Source organism: Akebia trifoliata, chromosome 8 (genome assembly GCF_017979445.1).
Source record: "Akebia trifoliata isolate Shusen 1 chromosome 8, ASM1797944v1, whole genome shotgun sequence".
In the NCBI taxonomy this organism is placed as follows: domain Eukaryota; kingdom Viridiplantae; phylum Streptophyta; class Magnoliopsida; order Ranunculales; family Lardizabalaceae; genus Akebia; species Akebia trifoliata.
Genome location: NC_141382.1, coordinates 26,453,860 through 26,463,663, shown reverse-complemented (window position 1 = coordinate 26,463,663; position 9,804 = coordinate 26,453,860).

Genomic DNA, 9,804 nt, shown 5'->3' with positions numbered 1-9,804 from the left:
ATGTGCCTACATTAAATGATTTGATCTGGCCAATGGGCCCACTCATCTGGAAAATGCCCCGGGCACACCCTATCATATTTGCACACACTACTAGCACGTCTACTTTACTGTATTGCACGCTTGCACATCCCTAATAGCCAACGTGGCACTAGTGCGTGGCCCGATCTCCTCGGAGATGCAACGTCATTCATGAAAACCACAACTCCAGTCATGTACCTCAAGGTATATCAAACTGGGACATCAATACCATCTGATCAGGTGATTCTGAGAGGTATATTGATGCACCCAGGCTGGAGCGACCTGAGCCTTTGACCTATTGTGAGCCACACAGTCACATGTCCCATTTGCCAACGTAGTACTAGTACGTGGTCGGTCCCCTCGCGGGATGCGAAAACCATTTATGAAAGCTACAACTTATGACTCGTACTTGTAGGTATACAAAAGATAATCCAAGTACATCAATTGCACTTCTTGGTCAAAACCAATGCCTAAGCAAGATCCTGCCCCGCTGTACCCTACTGTACGAGGGGGATAGACTACGTCTATTCCAGACGAGAGGTACTTAAGTGGGAGTGCGCCACTTCTCAACTGGGGATCAAACTGGCTGTTTTTGGCTTCAGAGAAGTGAATTGAAGTTTTAGATTATCACCTATACGGTATATCAAACCAAGTCACCACGTACCGTCTGATTGAGTACGCTTGAGAGGTATATAGGTGTGCTTGGGCAAGGGTGGCCAGATAAAAATGCATTGCACGTAGTAAGCTTAGAGTCTAGAAACCTTCCTTGTAAGTCACGACTCGAACTTATCGCGGGTGTTCCCGGATAGTTGAATGAAACCTGATAATTGATGTATGTGAATGATGTGAATGATGAAATCAGAGTTTATGATTGTCCTTAAGGATCAAAATTTTGTTTTCAGAAATTAAAATGGGTGCACCGACCCAGTAAAGAATCCATTTCTTGAATGACCCAGTCCATCTCGATCCAATAATAATGATAGGCCGGGTCATTTAAATCAAAATGAAAATCAAATTTTCAAAAAAGAAAAGTGGTTTGCAAAAGAAATTTTTTTTTCAGAAAGTAGATTTTCCAAAAATAGTGTTCTCTAGGGAAAAAATGTTTTCAAAAAGAAAAGTGTTTCCAAGAAAGTGTTTTTCAAGAAGAACAAAAATTTTCAAATGAAAAGTAATTTTACATGGACCTTGGAAATGTACTGAACTATTCTTTTGTGTCAACTCAGGATGCTGGCTGCAGGCAATAACCCAATCGACCAATTGGTCAAAACAACCATCACGGGGATGCACACCGTAGAGAAATTCAACTTTGGAAAATTCATGTTGAGATGCGCTCTGTACTTCCACGAGTTTGAGATAGATTGGAACCTTTTGCACGCTATGGCTAAGCATTGAAATCCTTATCTTCACATCTTCCACATTGGGCATATGCACTTGTGTCCTACTTATGAAGACTATTGTGGTATCATGGGGATATCTACTTCAGGTCCTCTAGTCAAGCCTTCATTGAAGACAGGATATTCTGGTGACCTCGCCACAGGCCTAAACATTTCAAAGGAAGAAGCCAAGGCCTTAGTCTGTAACGGGAGATTGGATTTAGTACCCTTATTGAGTCCATACCACTCTCGTAGTCATCCCATCAATGTAAAACCGGAAGCTTGGAGAGCCACTAGAGACAATCGGTTATGTTTAGGGATCCTAGCCCAATACATACTAACCTCCAAAAGTGAGGGTCAAACTATTCATGAGTCTTTCATAGACATAGCTTCCCAGCTCTCTAGAAAAGCCAACCATGTACCTCTTATTCTAGCTGAAACCTTCTCAGGTTTGGATGCCATAAAAAATGGTGAGGGAAGGGATTTCAAAGGAAGCCCTCACCTACTTTATATGTGGCTTTGCGATCGTCTTAAAATTGTGGACATCCATTCAACCCTCGAGTATAGGCCAGAGCACTTTTCCAAGAGAAATATGTTAATGCGTCACAACTCAGTTAAGGCTTGAAGCAAATGGTTGGATTCTCGCCTTGTCCGTCATATTGGTTTGAGATGCCCTTGGTGGATGACGGACTACCCTGTTTTAGGTACCAAAGGATCCTATTATGTCCGTTTGATTGGACTGGAGGAGACATCTTTTTACCAACCTGCCATTGATCCCAGAACAGTACGGAATACCTATAGAGTTTTCGCTACCTCAACACAAACAATTCTTTTCTCCCGGACCATTGACTGAAAAGTTAGTGCATCTCATTGAGAAGGCTTGGAACAAGCGCACCTTAGGATATCCAGATGGACCAGCAGAGTTCAAAGAGCTAGTCGTTAGAACCAAAAGAAGCAAGCCTAATTGTCCCAGCAATCCTGATGACGATCAAAACAAATCCAAGCGTCCATGTAAAAGAATGTAAGACAGAGTTATTGAAAATTGTTATTCAAGGAAAATCTTATCTGTCAAGTAATTTTCAATAGTTCAATAAAATTTCTTTTAGTTTCTTTGTGGATAATCATGGCATAAATGAATTGTTTAATGGGTCGGTATACAAAATTCAAAATGTAATCTTCTTTTTCAAAATGTCATACCGACTCCGTGTCGATGCCAGCTCCGTGCTGATGAAATTTCTTTTTTAAAATGCTTTACTGACTCCGTGTCGATGCCAGCTTCGTGCTGATGAAATTTCTTTTTCAAAATACTTTACCGACTCCGTGTCGATGCCAGCTCTGTGCTGATGAAATCACTTTTAAATTTTACCGACTCCGTGTCGATGCCAGCTCCGTGCTGATGAAATTTCATTTTTCAAGTGCTTTACCGACTCCGTGTCGATGCCAGCTCCGTGCTGATGAAATCGTTTTTAAATTTTACCGACTCCGTGTCGATGCCAGCTCCGTGCTGATAAAATTTCTTTTTCAAAATGCTTTACCGACTCCGTGTCGATACCAGCTCCGTGCTGATGAAATTTCATTTTTTCAAAATACTTTACCGACTCCGTGTCGATGCCAGCTCCGTGCTGATGGAATCGTTTTTAAATTTTATCGACTCCGTGCTGATGAAATTTCATTTTTTCAAAATACTTTACCGACTCCGTGTCGATGCCAGGTCCGTGCTGATGAAATCGTTTTTAAATTTTACCGACTCCTTATCGATGCCAGCTCCGTGTTGATGAAATTTCTTTTTCAAAATGCTTTACCGACTCCGTGTCGATGCCGGCTCCGTGCTGATGAAATTTCATTTTTTCAAAATACTTTACCGACTCCGTGTCGATGCCAGCTCTGTGCTGATTAAATCGTTTGTGAATTTTACCAACTCCGTGTCGATGCCAGCTCCTGCTGATGTAATTCTTTTTCGAAATGTTGTACCAGCTCCGTGTCGATACCAGCTCCGTACTGACGAAATCTTTTTAATTTTACCGACTCCGTGTCGATACCAGCCCCGTGCTGATGAAATTTCTTTTTATTTTACCGACTCCGTGTCGATGCCAGTTCCGACTGATGTAATTCTTTTTCAAAATATTTCGCCAGTCCCGTGCTGATGCCAACTTCGCATTAATGTCGGCTCCGAGCCGAAGAACTCTTTTCTTTAAAACTCGTTACTTTAAAATAAATAATTTTACCCGACCTAATAAAACATCATGCATATTCTTTTTGTAAACAAAACAGTACCGTTTGATCTTCTGTACGCACAAGGTGGCCAAACGAAAGAAGTACAAACACCCTGAGAAGCCTCCGTATTTCCTTCGATCTACATCAGCTATGAGCAACTCAGAGGACCCACAACCTGCGACAAGTTAACTTGCCAAAGCTAATGCAATGATAGCGAAGTTAGTAGAAACAACAAAAAGACAAGAACAAATGTTGATGACTGTTTTTAGTAATACTAACTTCCTACAAGCGCAAGCCGCTCAGCACCAAGCATCTGGATCAAATCCGGAACCCCTTGAACAAACACGACCAGATCAACAGACCACCCCATCTCCTACGGTGCCAATGTATCAGGGCCCTCCACTCTATATTCCACAGAATTCGACCACCCCCTGTGGTCATTCCCGACGAGGAATGCTAGTACAGGGCTACGGAAGCCAAAAGCGCAACAGATGAAAAACTGGCTCAGCAAATCGAATCTCTGCAGGAAGAGATGAGGAGGATGAAGGGCCTTAACACTATGAGCAGAACCAGATTCAAGGATCTATGCTTCTACCCCAATGCTCAATTACCGGCCAAGTTCAAGTGTCCGGAGTTTGAAAAATATAACGGAGTAGGGTGCCCGCTGTCACATCTGAAGTTGTATTGTGGATCCATGTGCCAGTATGGCGAGGATGACAGGTTATTGGTACAGTTATTTCAGAGGAGCTTAACAGGGTCGGTACTCAAATGGTTTTCTGGATTGGATCACTCACTCATTAAGAGCTGGCAAGACCTAGTCGAGATGTTCTGGCAAAATTATCGGTTCAATACTGATGTGGGGGTAGATCGAAACGACATGGCCAAGATGACAAGAAAGCAACGGGAAACGGTGAAAGAGTATGCACAGAGGTGGCGAGAGTCTGCCTCACAAGTTAGGCCTGCAATGACAGAGTAAGAGATGAACACCACGTTCATCTCGACACTAGGGCACGCTTTCTATACTCATCTGATGGGGCACACTACGAGCACATTTTCAAATCTGGTACAAGTAGCAGACCGGGTCGAGGACGGGATCCAAACTGGTCTGATATTCGACTTTACAAACTTGGGGGCAGCAGCAGGGATCCCCTTTCAGAAAAAACCAGTGCCGGTAGTAAAGAAAAGAGAAGAGACACAGGTTAACAATGTACAACCAAATCGACCCCTCTTCATTCCAGCACCAGCACCAAGACCACAAGCTCCATCAACTTCTTGGACCCCGGCACCTCCACCAGTCTGGAACCCTGGACCTCAGAACCAGTTCAGGGCAAATCCTTCACCAGTAACACCGCAGTATGGGCAAGGTCAGCAAGCGCGGCCTAACAGAGTTAATAGAGTGTTTACTCGGTTGCCAATGACACTGTCAGAATTACTCCCGATCTTGCTCAACGGAGAGTATCTCACGAAACGACCACCAAACCCAGAAGCCGAACAGGGACCAGGATACAATCCAAGCTTGTTTTGTGAATTTCACATGGGTGCACCAGGGCACTCTACAGACCAATGCTGGCAGCTCAAACATCAAGTGCAGAACCTAATCGATAAAAGGGCTCTCATCCTAGATGGGCATGCCAACCCGCCCCAACAACAGAACATCAATCAAAACCCTCTACCTACTCATAATGGAGAAGGAAGTGGGCACAGGGTAAACGTCATCTACGAAGAGTTTGACTTCAAACCTTCAGAACTAATAGCACCTGTCGGAATGAAAATCAGGGTTCACTTAACCCAGAAATCAAGGATGTCAGCAATTAACATAGTCGACCACTATGCAGCAAATCCATCACAAAATTCACAGCTACCTCATAGAATGGCCAACCTCACCATCCATCCCCCTCATCAAGATACTACCACCCGACCACCTTTAGTCATACCTTACGGATCACCCCATCATCAAAATTCGACCCGACCTCCCCTTGTTATACCCTACACACCACCATATTCCCAAGGATCAACTCGACCCCCCTCCATATACCATACACTTCATCTCCACGTCCACCACTCGTCATTCCATACACTCCATCGACTCCACCAACTCATACTATCACTACATCCAAGTCATCATCACCACCTCTCATTCTCAATATGAAGCCCGATCCACCTCCCATAACCATACACTCACCTAAATCATTCCCCTATAGCTCCGATCAGGCAATCCCTTGGAGCTATGAGACCACTATCACCACGACCAACGGGGTCGAAATAATGAAGAAAGTAATGGTGGCTGATATCGACCGTATAACTTGAGCAGGAAAGTGCCAGAAACTGTCAGGAAATGGGGTGAACATCAGGGAAGAAACAAAAGAGACTGCAAAAGAGGTGACAGATGACGAAAAAATAAAAGCAAAGGGAAAGGGTAAACTGTATAAGGAGGACAAAATGGAAGAGAAGGCGAAAGTGACAGACAAAGAAGCCACAAACTTTATTAAGCTCATCCTCAAGAGAGAGCATAACATAGTTGACAGATTGAACAAGCAGCCAGCCCAAGTCAGCAGCCTAGGACTAATACAAAAATTGGAAGAGCACCAAGAGGCATTGTTGAAAGTCCTAGGGGGATCACATGTACCTTTGACCACGACACCGGCGCAGTTAGAGCAAACAGTCGGCCAGATCATGGCCCCCAATCCTATTATTTTCATGGAAAATGAGTTTATACTTGAAGGAACGGGGCACGTCGAGCCACTAAACATTATGGTCATATGCAAGGGCATGATGGTTGCCAGGGTGCTGATTGACAACGGCTCAGCGCTTAACGTTTGTCCACTTGAGACCTTCTGAAAGCTGAACGCCGATTGGTCACACGTCAAGCCCAACAACAAGGTTGTCCGAGGTTTTGACAGTTCAAGAAGAGACTCCTTGGGGGAGGTAGTTTTACCTATCACAATAGGCCCATGCACCTTTGAAGTAACATTTGAGGTCATGGAGATACCAACAACCTTCAATCTACTACTGGGCAGGCCATGGATCCACATAGCAGGGACTGTACCTTCTTCTTTACACCAGAGAGTCAAATTCATCATGGGGCAGAGAATGATATCGGTATTGGCAGAAAACTTGATCCCGGCTGGCAGAGCTCCAGACGTGCCATTTATTGATATAGAGATGACGAAGGACAAGACACTCTACCATTCGTACCAATTTGCGACTGTCAACCACATCGAGAAGGGGAAGGAGAAGGTAAGGGCAAAGCTATCAAGAACGAACCTTATGATCGGTCGGGTTATGAAAAGGGGAGGTTACCGACCCAAGCAAGGGTTGGGACCAGGGGGAAGAGGAAGAGCTACACCAGTCGAAACAAGCAAACATACTCCTTATTTTGGTCTAGGGTTTAGGCCTACAAAAAGGGATTTAGCATAAATGAATGCAAAGAAGAAAGAACTTCGACTAGCAAGAAAGCAAAACCATGAACCGAACGTCTGGAATCTGCGTCGAGTCCCTCACATCAGTGTTAGCTTCCCAAAATCACATGCTAGAGCCGACAGGTTATCAGAACCACAACTAGCAAAAAGGCCAAAAGTGGTAAAATCCAAACCCATGCAAGAAAACCCAGTCGTCGAGTCCCAATCATCCTTCATAGAAGGCATTGATGTTCTATTCAATGGGGATTCCGATGAAAGTCTACCAGAGACCACTCTAGAATCCACCCAAGTGGAAATCACTACAAGCTACGAGAAAAAATCACCATTCCCCACTGGCATCGACTGGGCATCAGTCGTCATCCCACCAAGCTTGGGAGGGACTATGCCCCAATCTGACAAAAATCAATCAGAGATCATGGTTATCTCCGAACCGCTAACCAAATCATCCAACGAATCACTTTCACATCTCATCCGCCCCCTCAGAGAAGGGAAAGTTCTGAACAATTGGGAGGAATTCCCATTGACCCTTGAGGCTGTTGAGGCCTAAAAAAAAACGCCGTTAAACGAATCTAGTTTGCCCGAGGATCATAGCGAGCCCTTTTCCTCGGGTAAAGACTGTTTTGAGGGCTCCCCATCTTTATTAATGAATTTGCATGATTGTTCTTCTTATTTCATGTATTCGAAAAGTAACAAAAAAACAAATATTCCTCAAAAAGCAAAAAAATCAAAAATTTCTCAAAAGACAAAAAAATCAAAATGCTTTCAAAATTGTAAAAAAATAGATTTTTTTCAAAAGCCAAAAAAAGGTTTTCAACGGATCTATCTCAATCAAATGAGTATCCAGATAACATAGAATTTGAAAGGGACGAGTATGATTTCGATCTTGAACTCGACTTTGACCTCATGGGGATCGAAGAAGAGTCTGAGGACGAAATGGAGTACCCGCCTAAAGAAATCAAAGACTTGGTAGAGCGTCACGAGAAAGGTGTTCAGCCAAACATTGAGGATACAGATTCAATCAATCTTGGTACCGAAGAGGACCCACGAATCGTCAAGATCGGAGCCTTATTAACATCGCAGCAGAAGGAAGAAATGATCGAATTCTTACGAAACTATCAAGACGTTTTCGCATGGTCATACAGAGACATGCCGGGGTTAAACACGGATCTTGTTGTACACAAACTACCCATTGCTTCCGAAAGTAAGCCAATTAAGCAAAAATTGAGAAAACTAAAGCCAGAATGGACCCTCAAGGTCAAAGATGAGGTCATAAAACAGTTCGAAGTCGGATTTCTCGCAGTTTCTACATACCCTGAGTGGTTGGCTAATGTTGTACCAGTACCCAAGAAAGACGAAAAAGTACGCATGTGTGTTGACTATCGAGACTTGAACAAAGCCAGTCCTAAGGATGACTTTCCACTTCCACACATCGACACTCTAGTCGATAGTACAGCAGGGTACGGCATGTTCTCGTTCATGGATGGCTTCTCAGGCTATAATCAGATAAAAATGGCAGAAGAAGACCAGGAAAAGACTGCATTTATCACACCATGGGATACTTTCCACTACAAAGTCATGCCATTCGGGCTCAAGAACGCAGGGGTGACTTACCAACGGGCAATGACCGCACTATTCCACGATATGATCCACAAGGAAATGGAAGTCTACGTAGATGATATGATCGCAAAATCGAGCATAGAAGAAGATCATCTGGAAAATCTCAAAAAATTGTTCGACAGGCTAAGGAAATACAATTTAAGGCTAAATCCTGCAAATTGTGTATTCGGGGCAACATCGGGCAAACTACTGGGTTTCATCGTCAGCAGAAGAGGCATCGAGATAGATCCTACAAAAACTAAGTATATACTCGAAATGAAGGTACCTGTTTCAGAAAAAGATGTTCGGGACTTTTTGGGGAGAATACAGTATATAAATCGGTTTATAGCTCAACTCACGCCTATCTGTGAGCCAGTCTTCAAGCTACTGAGGAAAGACACGCCAAAGAAGTGGAACAACGACTGTCAAGAAGCATTCGACAAGATTAAACAATATCTGCTCAATCCACCAGTCCTAGTCCCTCCTACTCTAGGGCGACCTTTACTGATGTACATCTCGGTGCAAGAAACGTCAATGGGGTGTGTGTTAGGGCAACACGATGAATCAGGACGGAAGGAACAGGCCATTTACTATCTCAACAAGAAATTTACTGAGTACGAAGCAAAATATTCAATGCTTGAGAAAACTTGCTGCGCATTAGTCTGGGCATCTCAACGATTACGTCACTATTTGCTGAGTTACTCGACTATGCTAATCGCCAGGATGGATCCTCTCAAGTACCTTTTCGAGAAACCGGCATTAACAGGTCGTACAGCAAAGTAGCAATTATTATTATCTGAGTTTGACATCACCTATGTCACTCAAAAGGCCATCAAAGGGCAAGCCATCGCTAATCACCTCGCCGAGCACCCATTGCCTGATTACGAGCCATTAAAGACAAACTTCCCCGATGAAGCCATACTGATCACTGAGGTTCAAGACGATAATGAGGAGCTAGGCTGGAAAATGTACTTTGACGGAGCAGCCAATCAGAAAGGAAACGGAATAGGGGCAGTTCTGATCAAGCCAGATGGATCCCACGTGCCAATCGCAATCAGACTAAAATTTCAATGTTCCAACAATGAGGGTGAATACGAAGCATGCATAGCAGGGTTGAAAGGCAGCACTGGATCTCGAAGTAGATGAGATCGATGTTTTCGGAGATTCAAGCTTAGTAGTCTATC